Source organism: Astatotilapia calliptera, chromosome 15, assembly GCF_964374335.1.
Source record: "Astatotilapia calliptera chromosome 15, fAstCal68.1, whole genome shotgun sequence".
Taxonomy (NCBI): domain Eukaryota; kingdom Metazoa; phylum Chordata; class Actinopteri; order Cichliformes; family Cichlidae; genus Astatotilapia; species Astatotilapia calliptera.
In genome coordinates this window covers 3,009,124-3,024,886 of record NC_137436.1, presented here as the reverse complement: position 1 = coordinate 3,024,886, position 15,763 = coordinate 3,009,124, and the positions used below count along the sequence as shown (strand labels likewise).

The window sequence follows — 15,763 nt, the reverse complement described above, 5'->3', positions numbered from 1 at the left end:
CTCCTGTAGTTGAAAGCACAGACAAAAAATGCACAGAAGATGCAGTTGGAAAACTAAATGCTGTTTTAGACACAGTTAAACAGTGGGCATTCATTCCAGAGGGTATTACTGCAATGATAGATGAACTGCATACAAATGTCTTAAAAACAAAACAAGTAGGCAAAAGTATATGCCAGTACGAAATAAAGACGACAGATAATGCACGCAAAATTAGGCCATTGTATTCTAGCAAGAAACGTTCGGCCAGCATCGACATTCCAACAGTCTGTGAAAATGAATGTGAACAGTCGATAACCACTGAAAGAGAGACATCCTCTGGAGAAAATGAAAACCTTTTGGAATACAAAACAAAAAAGAGAAGAGTTAAAGCTAAGTATATGCACAAGTAGACTTTTGTGTGACATTTCAAAGGGACTGCATCCATTACTTCTGTTTATTGAAACCTAAAGCTGAATAGCTGTCTTAACTTTCTGCCAAGGAACAGATGAAAAGAAATTGTTTGCTCTCTCAAGCAGTTGTTATTTATGTGTGTTATTCATTACTTTGGCTTGGTTGCTGTTTTTGATACAAATTCATCTGTGCCCATTGTAATATTTTCACATGTTACTATTTTTATATTGCTATGCATTATAAATAAAGGATTACTTATTACTATTAAAGGTCTGCATTTGTAATTGTTGGTATTATTTATAAAATATGCGCTCTTAAGTTTTTTGCTCCATAAAACGATACCTGTCACTTTTTGGACATGGTAAATGGCCTGCATTTGTATAGCGCTTTTCTAGTCCATAGGACCCCAAAGCGCTTTACACTACATTCAGTCATTCACCCATTCACACACACATTCACACACTGGCGATAGCAAGCTACACTGTAGCCACAGCTGCCCTGGGGCGCACTGACAGAGGCGAGGCTGCCGGACACAGGCGCCACCACCAGCTGATACAGACAGAGTATCAGCTGTTGAGAATCCTGGCTCATACAAAATAGAAGTAAAAGGTTTCAACATCCAGCCTTTTTATGATTAAATACAAAGTGTAATAACAGAGTTATTGGGGTGTGATTTTGTTAATAGTTAGTCTTAAGTATAAGTTTAATAGTAATGAGTAAGAAAATATAGCCAGAATAATGGAATGAGACTAACACCTGACCTCACACTGAGATTTGGTATGAAGTGGCATGTTTGTGCTAATGCTGACATTGGGGCTCAGAGTTCCTCTGTGTGTATATATTTGTGAACGTTAACTTGGCTAATGTCCAAGGGTTTGACTGCTTTCCTGTTGGATTGTATCACAAAGAACAGGGATAAGAGCACCAGTGGCCGTGCACACCCTCATCTCTCTCCTTCACCCGATCATTAGTGTTGGAAACCGGCATTAGCTCAGAGTAGATTAGACTTCAGTATAGTGCAAGTGATTTGATTTTATGATTATTTGATTCAGTTTTTTCTGTGTTCAAGCTCAATTACTTTAATAAAATATGTTGAATTCAAACAAATAAATAAACAAATAAACTGTGGACATTACCCTTTTAAACCTTTCTGAAACAAGACAGGTAAAAACCAGTGTATAAAAGTTTACATAGGTATAAATAGCTCTAACACTTTACTCCAGCCTGGCGTCCACACATGTGGACATCACATTTTGGGTTATTTAGACCAAAATACTAAATCTTGATCAACAAGTGCCTGATATACAGTTACGAGGACATTATACTGCAACTGTTCTATCGAAATTTCAAATTAATGTCCTCATATGTGGCTCTCATTTGTCTCAGAAACAAAAATTAGGTAAAAAAACAAAACCTGGTAATTCTTTCTTTTTACATTCATCGGGTTCCAATCGGCCCAAATATCAAAGAGAAATTAAAAATGCATGCCATGGAAGATTTCGGGTCTTAGGGGGTTAAAATGACCAGACCCCTCCGGCCTGTTTTCCAGGCCACTAAATTAAACCCAGTCAATTACCAATTGAACAGAATAAAAACCTACGAGGTCCACTAATAGTCCAAATCTTTAATAGAAAAGACAGGCAGAACTCAAACAAACAATAATCCAAACGAGGAGCATATATACACACTGGAAAGTAAATAATTATAAGTTATTAAATCAGACTAATTAAATACAGTAAAACTAATAAGGGAAGACGAACACACGGGAAATAAAAATAACAGTGTAAACATACCAAAACTCAAAATAAAACAGGAAAGCTACTACAAACCGAGTGTGACACAATTACATTCATATTGAAACATATGTGATAATTTTCTTTCTTTGTAGCATTTTTAAGATATGTGTTAGAACAGTCATTATGCTGTTTGGATTAGGAACCAATCATTTTTGCCAAATAGTTAACACAAACTTAGAACAACAATGAACAATTTTCAAGATTCTGATTTACAGAACAAACAAAAGTCACAAAAGGTTTCATTATTTAAGAGACAAGATCAAGTTTTTCACACAGGAATGAAATGACAGAATCCAGTGCAGCGGGGCCAAAGGTGTGTGTCAGCAAACTGAAGGTTGAGGAATCAGTCAGCTCATGTTTAAGATTGTGTTGGATTTTGAGAAGAGTCTGTCTGTTATTAGAAAGTAAGATTAACAATGTTACACCAATAACCCAAATACGGGGAAATGACAAATAATACCAAAAAAGATACAACTTTCATATTGTTTTACTAACTTACTTTGTCATATCAGCACTTGAATGGTCGATGCCTTTACAGACCATGTCTGTTGTGACATCGCAGGCCAATCTTCCGGCAAACCCGAGGGCTAGCTCCCCAGCCTCCTTTTCACTCAGAACACTAAACACTGTTTATGCTGATTTTTTCCCTTTTTCCGTGTGAGCTTACCTGCGATAACTTCTGGACACTTGTAGATCATTAGGACTAGAGTGTTCTTAACAGAAACAGCAATATTTTATGGTTACCTTGTCCTCAGCGCTCCGTGTGTCTGTGGCCTAGACACAGCTGAAGCCTGATTACAGCGTCTGGGCACCGAGCAGCCTCAATAGCCTGGAAAGGTGCTAACCGCTAGGCTAACTAGCAACAAGATGCCTTCCCTCTCCACAGATGACTACCACAGCCTCCTGCAGAAGATTGCAGTACTGGAGACTCAGTGCACTTTATCGACAACTTTAATATTTTTTGGGAACGCAGGCATCTGTTCAAAGCAAATGGATTTAATTTTAACAAGTCAGGGGTGAAACTGTTCACCTCCAACTTGTTTTATTCCATACGTCATCCATCCGTGCTTGGTGCCAAGGCTGAGATAAACGAGGAGTTATCTCATAAAGAGGAACAAACAGTACTCCAAGAACAGACAAAGCCCAGCAGAAACCTTGAGGAGGAGCTCCATTTGCCCCCACCCGGGAAGAGCCTCAGAAAGGAGAGACATCTAAGGCAAGAAGAGGGGTCCCTATTTGCCTCCAACTCTCTCAACAACACCAACGACCAGGACAAGGGACCACGACGTTCCCCAGTCCCCCAAACCCCTGACAGGCCATCACCCTCCTCCCCCTCCCTTTCTCCCTCCTCCCCACACCTGAAATTCACTGAGGAGATGATGGAGCGGGTCAATGCTGGGCTCAGATCTACCCCCCGTCCCAATCCCTTTTTGTCCCCCATAAACCCCCCACCAGAGCGGCCAAAGGTTCGCCATCGAGCCCCACCCTCAACAGAGCAATCGAAGTCACATTGCCCAGCCTCGCCCCCCTTAGTTCCTCTTCATGCCCTGTCTCCGCAGTCTGATGCGTGATGTGTGAAGGGTCCAGGCTGTGAGGATTATGGCAGTGATGACTTTTCCCAGGAGAAGCTGGGACCCTGTTTACTAGAAGGTTTTAAAATTTCTGTACTTTTAGGTGACAGGAGACATGTGGCCTGGTCAAAACACAGAGAGCTGCACTCTCAAAGATCTTTAAATATAGTAAACATACCTTGTGTGCCACAGACTGCTCCCAAACACGAGGGGACAAGTAATACCTCTAAAACACTTAAGTTGGCTTTATTAAACGTTAGATCTTTAGCTGGGAAAACATTTTTAATTAATGATTTAATCACTGAGCACAGCCTTGATTTTATGTTTTTAACTGAAACTTGGTTGGACCAAAGTAACAGTGGAGCTGTTCTCATCGAGACGACCCCTCCTAACTACAGTTTTATCAGTGAGGTCAGGGCGAGCAGGAGAGGAGGAGGGGTTGCTGTCTTATTTAATGAATCATTTCAATGTAAGCAGCTATCTCCTGGAAGTTTTCAGTCTTTTGAATATGTGGCTTTACAGCTGAAGGCCCCATCCAAAGTTGTGTTTCTTAATGTTTACAGGCCTCCCAAATACTGCACAGACTTTTTTAATGACCTCAGTGAACTGCTGTCTGTGATCTGTGTTGATTTTGACTGTGTAATTATTGCTGGGGATTTTAACATTCATGTGGACAACCCTCAGGACAAAGGGACTAAAGACCTGAGTAACACTCTGGGCAACTTTGGGCTGACTCAGCATGTAACAGAGGCCACACATAATAGAGGACACACTCTTGACCTACTGATCTCCAAAGGCCTGAGCATTTCAAAGGTTACTGTGTCTGATGTGGGCCTGTCTGATCATTACTGTGTTTAAAATCTCAGCCCACACAAATATATCAACAACAGTGATCACAAAACGGTGTATAACTGAACACAGTAGTGCAATTTTTAACCAGGTCTTCCCATTAACACCTGACCTGCCCAGAGGGTCAGTCAATGAGCTCGTCAATAGCTTCAATGCTAACATGTTAAATGTAATGGACACTATTGCTCCCATTAAGGTGAAGGTTATCTCAGGAAGGAAAAGGTCTCCATGGAGAAACTCCACACTGGTGAAAAATGAAAAAAGAGAGTGTAGGAAAGCTGAGCGCAGATGGAGAAAAACAAACCTCCAGGTTCATTATGACATTTATAAAGAGAAACTTCACAATTATAATTTACAACTGAGGAATGCAAGGAGGTCCTACTTCTCTGACATCATCACTAAAAACAGCCATAATGCTCGGGTCTTATTTTCTACAGTTGACAGGCTAACAAACCCTCCTGTGTCAGTGGCAGCTGAACTTCATTCGACCATGGCCTGCAATGACTTTGCCAAATTCTTCACTGAAAAAATCCAAAAAATTAGACAAGCAATTGGTACATCAACAGCAGATCCAGGATATGTACTGTGTCCACCAAAAAACTGTTTAAACACCATGAAACAGTTTCAACCTATTAACAGCAAAGACCTGGAGGACATCTTAGGTCAACTGAACTCCTCCTCCTGCTGTTTAGATGTCCTGCCAACAAGTTTTTTCAAAAAGGTCTCAAAGACTTTAGAGTCAGACCTGTTACAGATCGTCAACTTTTCTTTATTATCAGGTGTGTTTCCAGAATCACTAAAAACTGCTGTAATCAAACCTATACTGAAAAAGGACAATCTTGACAAGACACAAATGAACAACTACAGGCCGATCTCAAATCTCCCGTTTTTAAGTAAGATCATTGAAAAAGCAGTTTCTCAACAGCTCAGTTACTTCTTAAAACAGAATAATTGCTACGATGCCTTCCAGTCAGGTTTTAGACAGAACCACAGCACTGAAACCGCTCTGACCAAAGTGTTTAATAACATATGTCTGAATACAGACAGTGGAAAAATGTCAGTCCTAGTTTTACTGGATCTCAGTGCAGCATTTGATACAGTTGACCACAACATATTACTCAAACGACTGGAGAACTGGACAGGTCTTTCAGGAACTGTACTAAACTGGTTCAAAACATACGTAGAAAACAGGAAATACTTTGTATCAATAGGTAACTTCACATCTGAGCAGACAAGTATCACATGTGGAGTTCCCCAAGATTCCATCTAGGGACCCCTTCTGTTTAACATCTACATGCTCCCACTGGCACAGATTATAAACAACAACAAAATAAACTATCACAGCTATGCAGATGACACACAAATATATATCACAATGTCACCAGGAGACCGAGGCCCTGTACAGGCTCTTGGTAAATGCATTGAGGAAATCAATGACTGGTTGTGCCACAATTTTCTCCAGCTAAACAAAAACAAAACTGAGGTAATAGTCCTTGGCGCCAAAGAAAAACGATTACAGGTCACCAGAGAACTTCAATCTATACATCTAAAAACCACAAACCAGGCGAGAAATTTGGGTGTAGTGATGGATGCAGACCTAAACTTAGAAAAACACATTAAGACAATAACAAAGTCAGCTTACTATCACCTCAAGAATATATCAAGGATAAAAGATCTGATGTCTCAACAGGACCTGGAAAAACTAGTCCATGCATTCATCTTTAGTAGGCTTGATTACTGTAACAGCATCTTTACAGGTCTACCTAAAAAATCAGTCAGACAACTACAGCTCATTCAGAACTCTGCTGCTCGAGTCCTCACTAAGACCAAAAAAGTGGACCACATCAGTCCAGCTCTGAGGTCTTTACACTGGCTGCCTGTCCGTCAGAGGATAGACTTTAAAGTTCTGATGCTGGTCTATAAAGCTCTGAATGGTTTAGGACCAAAATACATCAGTGACCTCCTGACCCAGTATGAACCTTCCAGATCCCTCAGGTCATCTGGATCCGGTCTTTTATCAGTTCCCAGAGTCAGAACCAGACACGGAGAAGCTGCATTCAGCTTTTATGCTCCTTATATCTGGAACAAACTCCCAGAAAGCCTCAGATCAGCTGAAACACTCAGTTTATTTAAATCCAGGTTGAAGACTCACCTGTTCTCAGCTGCATTTGAATAAAGCACCAAATCCACACTTTAAGCTTAAATTTCAAAACTTACATTTAACTACTGATTTTATCTACTGTTCTGATTTTATCTGTTTTGATTTTATATACTGTTTTGTTTGTTTGTTTGTTTGTTTGTTAATTAGTTAGTTAGGTTATTTGCTTGTTTTAATCAATTTTAAATCATGCTTTTTATTTGTTCTTGTTTCTAATGTCTCTGTAAAGCACTTTGAATCACCTTGTTGTTGAATTGTGCTATACAAATAAACTTGCCTTGCCTTGCCTAGTGTGTACAAAACAAATCAAGACCACAGACTCAACACGCACCACTCAATTTTTGGTGTTCTTTATCAGTTGGCCAAGACAGAAATGTTTTAATCTGTGTGCATTGCTTTTGAACAAGTCTTTACACAGAAAAGGTTTCAGAAAGGTATTTTTCAGGTTCTTCTGACAAGGCTTCAATTTTGGAAAATGCTGTTTGTTTATAGTGGCAACTTATAAACCCTTTGTGATAAGAACATAGTTACCACAGTCCAAGTCATACCTTCAAAAAGTATGCATTTTGTGCTCTTGTGGACCCATCCAAAATTTTTCCAGTGATTTGACTTGGTATTGGATAAATGTGAGGGAAATTCTATAAAAATAACATAAATACACCTATGTTTTCAAATACATTACAAAAAACGTAAACATGCTATGTCATTATGATCAAACAAGCTTTTCAACATACCTCACACTGCAAATAGATTAGGCCATCTATTACCTTATAAAACAAATAAATAAATACATATAAATAAAAACAGAACTAAGGAATACGATTCATTAAGTAAATTGTACAATAAAGTGTATTTAAAGCAGAATTTAACATTAGTTTTATGACAACATAAAAGGATTTTTATGTCAAGAGGTACCTCATCTGAAATGTTAGTCTGGTCAAACAGGGATTTCAAACTTGAAATACCAATAGAGTTTGGTCCAGCTACTCCCACAAGGTAATCTGTGAGAAAGCATATGCTGTAGTCAACAGATATCATTTTCTTTTTGCATGCTGCAACCATCATCCATTTCAGTCTTCTAGGAGCTTTGTCTGGTTGTAGTTCTTTTTTCTCCTCCTCTCCCCTCATCTATTAATTAAATTGTTTTCTGACCTTCCTAACTGTTTCCGACCTGTCTTCCCAATGTGATGTTTAAGCAATATATGTATGGTCAGAAGGGGGTGAAATTTTCATTGCAGTTGTACGTGTAACATTGCATGTGATAATAAAAGGCTTGATTGGTTGATTATTCAACATGAGTTGACATTTACCTGACATTGTGAAGGAGTCACAGTTTCTGTAAGGGTGTAAGAACATAACATGTGGATTTGTTACACTTCTTTTTCACAAGTTAATAACAATCAATAATTTTCATTCCATTATTTACAAGCTATCACACGATGTCCCAGGGACAACATCTACGCGATATCCCAGGGACAACATCTACACGATGTCTCAGGGACAACATCTACGCGATGTCTCAGGGACAACATTTACGCGATGTCCCTGGGACAACATTTACGCGATGTCCCAGGACAAATTTGTAAATTTCTGGATTACTGTTAATCTCCATAGAATCAAGAACTCATGTCCAGTTTCACAGCTATGGACCAGTTAATTATGTTTCCAGGTGATAGTTTGATTCATAGATTCAGCACACAACCATAAGTCTAGGCCTTTTAGTCCAGATTCTCTTCACTTATGTTTGTAAAATGATCAGGGAAGCTACTGCAATAGCTAGGTTTCATTTGACGTAGACGTGACGTCGACGTAAAGCGCGAAATTTGACTGGCGGTCGGAAGTGAAAAAGATAAGCGCAAAATCACAGACAGACAGTACGCAAAATGCCTATGTCCTGTTGTGTTTGCCTGACCCAACCCCCGGGCCACGAAACACCCAAAAAGTTGGGGGAACGCTGGTCTAGAGAACAATGGTTAGCTAATGCTGTCGTCAAGTAGCCTATCGCTAGCAAACAAACAGCAAGCCAAGTGAGGAACATATGTATAATGCTTACCGTTTATTAAAAGAAAGTATCCTAAATTGACTTCAAATTCGGCGGACAGGCGGCGGTTTTTCGCTTCTTCACTTGTATTTCGAAATAATCGAAGGCGGGTATTTCGAAGTCGCAAAGGAATGACGTCACAAGAAGGTGATTGGTCACTTGCAATGTTGAACCTGGAACATTAATTATGATGATGTGGGAACAATGCTGACACGAGGAAATCAGATCGTCCGACTTATTTTTCCTTTCGTTCACCACTTCCGTGTTCCTCAGGAGTAGTAATAAATAGCTGTTTTAAGACTGGCGATACCAGCACAGGCTCCATAGCTCAGTGGTTAGAGCACTGGTCTTGTAAACCAGGGGTCGCGAGTTCGATCCTCGCTGGGGCCTGTCGCAGGACAACCTTTTAATCCCTTCAACATAATTAAAAAAAAAATTCAGGTATGTTACATTGTTGCTGTTTTTTCTTTTCGTTCTCTAATAACCATGTTGATCGACAGAGACGGATTTACGGCCGTGTCATTGGTGGCCAATAACATTTATATCTAGAATGTTTCAGTCAGTCATGTTTCGCACTGATCACCACCTGCACTCATGTATATATCTATCTACTTAGCACTTTTAATTCTTATTCTTATTTTTATTTTCATGTCTATTTAAGCGTAATTTATGACAGTATGTTTGCACTGAAGCACCGCAGCAATTTCCTAATGTTGTAAACCTGCTCAACATTTGGCAATAAAACCCTTTCTGATTCTGATTCTGATTCGCTTAACTCAAATTGTACAGGTTCAATTATTAGCTGGCTTTTTTGTTGTTCGTCAACTACGTAGTGTTACCACGACGAGCAAAACATTTCTCGTGCTACATCAATATTAAATGAATAGTCACAATAGTTATCACTAGGTAAACGCTATAATCGTCTTATAAACAGTTTAAGACATTTAACTTCCGAGTCATCATAATTAAAATGGCATATTAATATTCACAGATCAAAACCTACATGCTTGACTGAAAAAGACTGAGGTACTTTGAGTAATAATAATCATAAATAATCCCTCGGTTACATAAAGCGCTAATGAAAACAGAAGGCTTGGGCTTGATATAATTTCATGTTATAGCATTAGAAATACGATCCAACAGCGACCCCTGTCTCCGACTCTCGAAAATTGGTTCAATTTCTAATCTGGCGAGCCTAAATTTCTGAGTAACACAAGCAAGAGTCATCGCCTGCATGAAGCTGTACAGTACATAAGCATCATTATTACAGCTATGAAACATACCAAACAATAGTAGATGGGTCGATGGACTCAGTCACACTCAGAAGGGAATGTGATCTTTGGGTAACTCAACGTCAGGATGGCCGAGCGGTCTAAGGCGCTGCGTTCAGGTCGCAGTCTCCCCTGGAGGCGTGGGTTCGAATCCCACTTCTGACATCAGTTATTTTCTTGAACAACTGAGGTTCTGAAGACGGTTTTCCTGTGAAATGCTCGTACACGGTCCATGATGAGGCAAACTTGCTCTCAAACCGCATGTAAATGTGCTCTTATCCCCTTGGATGCTGGGAATTTGAAAACAGAAATTTTTAATTTGCAAGAGCTCTTAATCTACTAATACGAATCAACATTGCTATAAAACACTTGGCTGGAAAATATGAACCCATGAAATGTCAACAAGGAAAAGAAAGCTGTTTTTATTGTAATTATTTTTATGTGATAAATACCATGACCATAACCAACAATAATAAAAATGTAATTAGCAGAATTTCTAAGATGAATGTAGGCTATGCCGCAAAAGTGCTTCCTTAGAATACGTATGTTAGGTCACCCCATGAGCCATATGAATTGAATTAATGCACCAAAAGTTTAGCAGGAGCAGGCTTGTGTGGCACCGCGCCCTGTAAACTTCAGCGCACGATGTGACGCAGATGCAGTTTTGACTCATCACAACTTTTAAAACAAACTGTAAATGGGGGAAAGGCAGGGAATTCCTTCGAAACATAAAACAGGATCAGTTTTGTGCTTATTACAGAGATAGATGTGCTTCACACATCAGATCCCGCCTGCCTTTTCCCCTCTGCTGGCGAAGCGGGAAATACTCTCTCGGTTCATGCGATTACACTCATTTCCAGGAGCGCCGGGTAATTGCTTGAGTCAGCACAGAATCTCACGTAGATGTGATGAAGACACGCGTACAGAAGCGACGCGCTGAGTGATGCGAATGGGCATTGTGACTCAAATGCGCACTTATGTTCGCTCGTGTAAATGTGCTGGCTGAGCATTAAGCACACTGCGCGGTGCTTAAGCGGGCTGAAAGGCTGTGACTAAGTGAGCGTATAAACTGTTACTTTAACTCTCCTAAACTGATTTCTTCTCTCTCAGTCCCAGCAGCATGAGCCTGTGCAGCATCCTATTTATAGGACCCAGTATTGCGATCCATGTGATTAGGCTGACACAAAGCTAGAAGAGGAGATCCATGATTACTATCTCCAGACGTGGGTGGTGATATATACGCACACTGTGGGATTATTTTGACATGCTAAGCCGAGTTGTTGATTGCTTTTTAGTAACAGTGTGCTGGGTGAATTCACCAGTGTGAAAATCTAAGGCGGTTTAATACGCTATGGTTTCTGATTTACGTGGATCTTTTTTAGGTCACTTATTTCAAAAAGATTTAAGTGAAATGTGATTTCTAGAACAGGCCAGCAGTTTATATACATCACCTGCCGACTGTAAGCTAAAACATTTAGCCGCAAAATACATTTTATTTGTTTAAATTATTTTATTTTTAATTTCATTTAGTGGTTTAAGCTTCATAGATATGACTTTTTCATCTCCCTGTCATGATATTAAAATGTTTTCTTATATGGACTCCTGTCAGAAAGAAAGCTTTCAGGCTGGACTCTGTGCAGCTAAGTACTCCCTGTGATTCTGTAGCTTGTAGCATAACTTTAAGTTATTGTTTTCTGTATGTTACTTCAGTTCACTCAGGTTCTTTTAAAGCCCTGCCAAGGTTTTTCAGTCAGATTGAGGTCTGGACTTTGGGCCACTGCATCACCTTAATCCTTTTTCAGCCATTCTGTTGAAGATTTGCTGCTGTGCTTGAGGTTGGTGTTCTGCTGTATGACCCAGTTTCAGCCAACCGTCATCTTACAGACAAATTGGCCTCACATTAGACTCTAGAATACTTTAGTATACAGAGTTCATGGTTGAATCAGTGGTTGCAGGGCTCAAACCAAACCCAAATCATCACCCCTCCACCACGGTGTTTCTGCAGATATGCTGTCTTTGGTTTTCACCAGACGTGGTGCCCTGCATTAATGACAAAACATCTCCACATTGGCCTCATTTGTATATTTTTTTCAAGTCTTGTTGTTTGTTAAGATGCAACTTAAAAACCTAAGCTATGGCACCTTATGGCGTTCTTTCTTTCCTTCTCTGAGAATTGCACAGTCTGAAGATTTTGTCATTTTGTTAACACACCTGAGTGCTCCAGTCCAGCAAAACCTCTACTTTTATACGGGTGCATTTAATTGGCACCACATGGCTGATATTTACCCTCTTAATTCCTATACAATACAATACAGTTTTATTATATAGCACATTTAAAAACACAAAGGCACACCAAAGTGCTTCACAATAATACAGAAAATCAACATAAATCAATTAAGAAAGTACAGATTGGGCACTAGCACCAGCACAGACGGAAAGGAGGCACTAATAGACCAGAAGAGTTAAGTAAAATAGGTATCGAACATCCAAAGGTTAGGTGCAGCTGAAGCAAAGGCATGATCGCGTCTGGTCTTCAGCCTAAACTTAGGTTGGGCCAGGAGTAATTGACCTGATGATCTTAACGCTCGGCAAGGAGAGTACAGATTGAGGAGATCAGTGAGATAACTGGGCGCAATATTATTCAGAATTTTAAAAGTGACTAGCAAAATCTTAAACTCAATGCGATATTTAACCAATGTGAATCAACAAGAGCTGGAGTGATAGAATCTAATTTTCTAGCTCCAGTAAGAAGGTGAGCCGCAGCATTCGGAACAAGCTGTAGCCTATGAAGAGCGACGGCTTGGAGACCAAAGTAAAGAGAATTACTACAGTCTAACCTGGAGGTTCCTTCCTATGGAAGGATTTACTTGGATTTTGGAGAACTCTAAACCGTTCTTATTCACATGGCTCGATTTCATAAATACCAAACAAAGTCCTAAAATGATGAAAATAAATAATAAAATAATAATAGAAAATATTATTATTATTATTTTATAAATAATAAAATAATAATTAAATAAAACATAAATAGCTTTTAAAAAATTCTCTTTATTCTTTCAAATATTAGGTCATTTATTAGGCTACAAACAAAGCGTTATATCCAGGACTGCTGCAGTTCAGGCTGAATTAATAAGGCCTGTGTACTTACAAATGATGACCAGCAGATGGTGCTCAATGACAGCTTCCAAAATAATTCCCACCATTCTTTCTGGCCTTTTTCTTTAGAGAACTAAAGTACGACATACATAGACTTGCTAGAAAACACTGTAATGGTTTCTACTTTAAAACACACTTTTTTTTAATCAAACATTTAAACGAGAATGCCGTCTGTTTTTTGTTTCCAACATTTCCTGCAAGACAAGATCGCAATTCTGATCTAAGGAATCCAATAATCCTCATCTGACCTTAAATACCACTTTCTTTCTATTTGTTTGATACGATCCAGCCACTTTTACTGCTACGGCCGCTTCATACCTGTGCATATTGTTCGCAATAACCTTCAAGCTTGTCTGCATTCTTATCTTAAAAAGAACAAGCAATCATATTTTGGTCCAGGATCTTGGCTCTGTGTAAACGCTGGAGGCTGGGGGCCGTTTGATGTTGTTATGGCTGGCTGGCTGCCGCCTCAGCACTACTGGATCTGCAGGCCCCTCTCATGTCCAAAGGTATTGTGTTGGCTGTTCTTTTGATTATATTATCAACAGAGAGAAAATTAAGACTCCCACTGGACATGAGTAAACAAACAAAAGTTTGTAGAGTCTGGTTCATCCAAAGAATGTCAGCTATTCAGACTGCTCTGAGGATATTGATGTCCAGTGTTGGGATTATCATGCCGAATATTATTCTTACTTGAAAATGTTATCAGTCCTTGGTTTGCGAGAGAGATGAAAAGCATGAAAATACTAAAGAGGGAAGGACAAGTATCCCAAACTTGAGATTGTTCATGTAAATGCACGCCGAACCCAGTTTTTTTAATCTCTTAAGCTGGAATGTGACAGCGAGGGTTGTTTGTTTTCAGCTGAAATACATCAGTAATAACTGGATATGTCCTTGTGAAAATTTGACCGGGCGTATTTAGGTTCATCTCTTTGAAAAACTGTCGTGCAGATACCTTTTAAAATCGTACGTATTGATTGCAATTTAACTTGTGACAGGATTATATTATGCCTAGAGGATCACCTAATTATTTTTCCCCAATCACCACGATATTGTTATCAAGCCAAACCAATGCTGAAAACTGCATTTGCTTTAGCGGCCACTTGAGGCCTCTTGTCCTGTTGCCTTTCATATTAAATTAATTCACATAAAACACAGACTTAGCTTCTGGGTCTGACACGTGAAGCCAGCATGAAAGTGACTTAAACCATTCTTTTTACAGGCCACCAGGGGTGGTTGCAAAAAGACCTACAGTCCTATAGTATCTACAGGCAAACAGCCCTCTGCAAAGACATCTGTAACCACTTTACTGAGGAGTTCATGCCCTCATTTTGGGTCATACTGCACAAAACATGAAGTTTATTTTGTAAAATTGGGGTATTCTAGGCATCAGAGATGAGGAACAACACGCCAGTGAACTTGTAGCTTCACATGTCATTGGTGTCACCTCATCAAAATGTGACCTGAGAACCAACTGGTGATGCCATGGTAACTAAATCCCTCTCTAATGCTGTGTATGGTTAAAATGGCAAATACAACAACTTTGAAAGGCATATTTGTCATACTGTAAGCATACCTATGGGTAATTTCACCAACAACATTCTTGACAAAGAATGTCACTTTCCGAGTCACTGTGAGTCACTCTGTCTGCAAACTGGTGACTCCTTAGTTTTCTGTGGTTATTCTTGCATCTAGAAAGTTTTCTTGACATCTAGTATTTTTGTAGTCTGCAAATCAAGCTAGCTAGCACGCTCCGCCTTCCCATTTCACTGTAACAATCGTAGTGTATCCTCGTCCTTAACGGATGGGCTAACCTCAACAAAACCTTTCACAAGCATCATCACACATGCAGCGATTATTAACATTTATACATTTTAAAAAGGCTTTATTATAAATGCCAATTCTTTGGATTTTATGATTTTTTGAATATGGTGTTCCAACATGCAAAATGAAGCTGGCAAATGAGTCAACCAGTCACTGTTGACAACATGCAATTGCCATTAATTCGGCCTGCTGGTGTTAGCATTTAGCTTCAAGTACATTTGTGCTTAAGTAGTTTTATATTTGCAGGGTTTTCAGTCTGTAAGAGTGGAAGTACAAATTGTGTGAAGTGCCACTTGTATCCCACAGCTCCTCTTTTTTCAGACTCTCCCTGGGATAGAGGCTCCATTTTCAGATTAGTTTTGTTGACCACCTGAGAACAAGGCCTTCCTCTGTGTCAAGCTGGTCAAGGAATGGGATAATTCAGGCCTGCAGATAATCCATCAGTTCCACTGATCCTTTGGTATTCTCCAAGTCGCATAGGTAGAGCTGCTGAGGCATGTGTATGGATCTGTTCGTGTGTGCAGACATGCATATGTGAATTAGCGTTTAATTAGGTTTGTGAGCACGTCCGTAACGACCGCTTTACTCGACCTTACTGAACCCTTTTCTGTCTCGGTGAATATATGTTTGTTTGTGTGGAGTTACCCACGTCACAAGCGATCGGCGGGAGAGCTGGGGATGAGGCTGCCTGTAACAGGAGCAGCGAG

General features: G+C 39.6%; 2 long non-coding RNA genes and 2 other non-coding genes across 4 annotated transcripts; 2 read left to right on the top strand and 2 right to left on the bottom strand.

Annotated features, from left to right (window-relative positions):
- Positions 1-1,999: 1,999 nt before the first annotated feature.
- LOC145420572 (uncharacterized) lies at positions 2,000-2,824 on the bottom strand. Its single transcript, XR_013901896.1, has 2 exons — positions 2,686-2,824; positions 2,000-2,577 (listed from the first exon to the last, which is right to left on the bottom strand). It is a non-coding gene; the product is annotated as an uncharacterized LOC145420572 (long non-coding RNA).
- A 4,274-nt stretch (positions 2,825-7,098) lies between these two features.
- LOC113006479 (uncharacterized) lies at positions 7,099-9,037 on the bottom strand. Its single transcript, XR_003269759.2, has 5 exons — positions 8,818-9,037; positions 8,075-8,100; positions 7,680-7,765; positions 7,499-7,531; positions 7,099-7,402 (listed from the first exon to the last, which is right to left on the bottom strand). It is a non-coding gene; the product is annotated as an uncharacterized LOC113006479 (long non-coding RNA).
- An 85-nt stretch (positions 9,038-9,122) lies between these two features.
- On the top strand, positions 9,123-9,195 carry trnat-ugu (transfer RNA threonine (anticodon UGU)). The gene has a single exon. It is a non-coding gene; the product is annotated as a tRNA-Thr (tRNA).
- Positions 9,196-10,158: 963 nt separating this feature from the next.
- On the top strand, positions 10,159-10,241 carry trnal-cag (transfer RNA leucine (anticodon CAG)). The gene has a single exon. It is a non-coding gene; the product is annotated as a tRNA-Leu (tRNA).
- Positions 10,242-15,763: the final 5,522 nt, after the last annotated feature.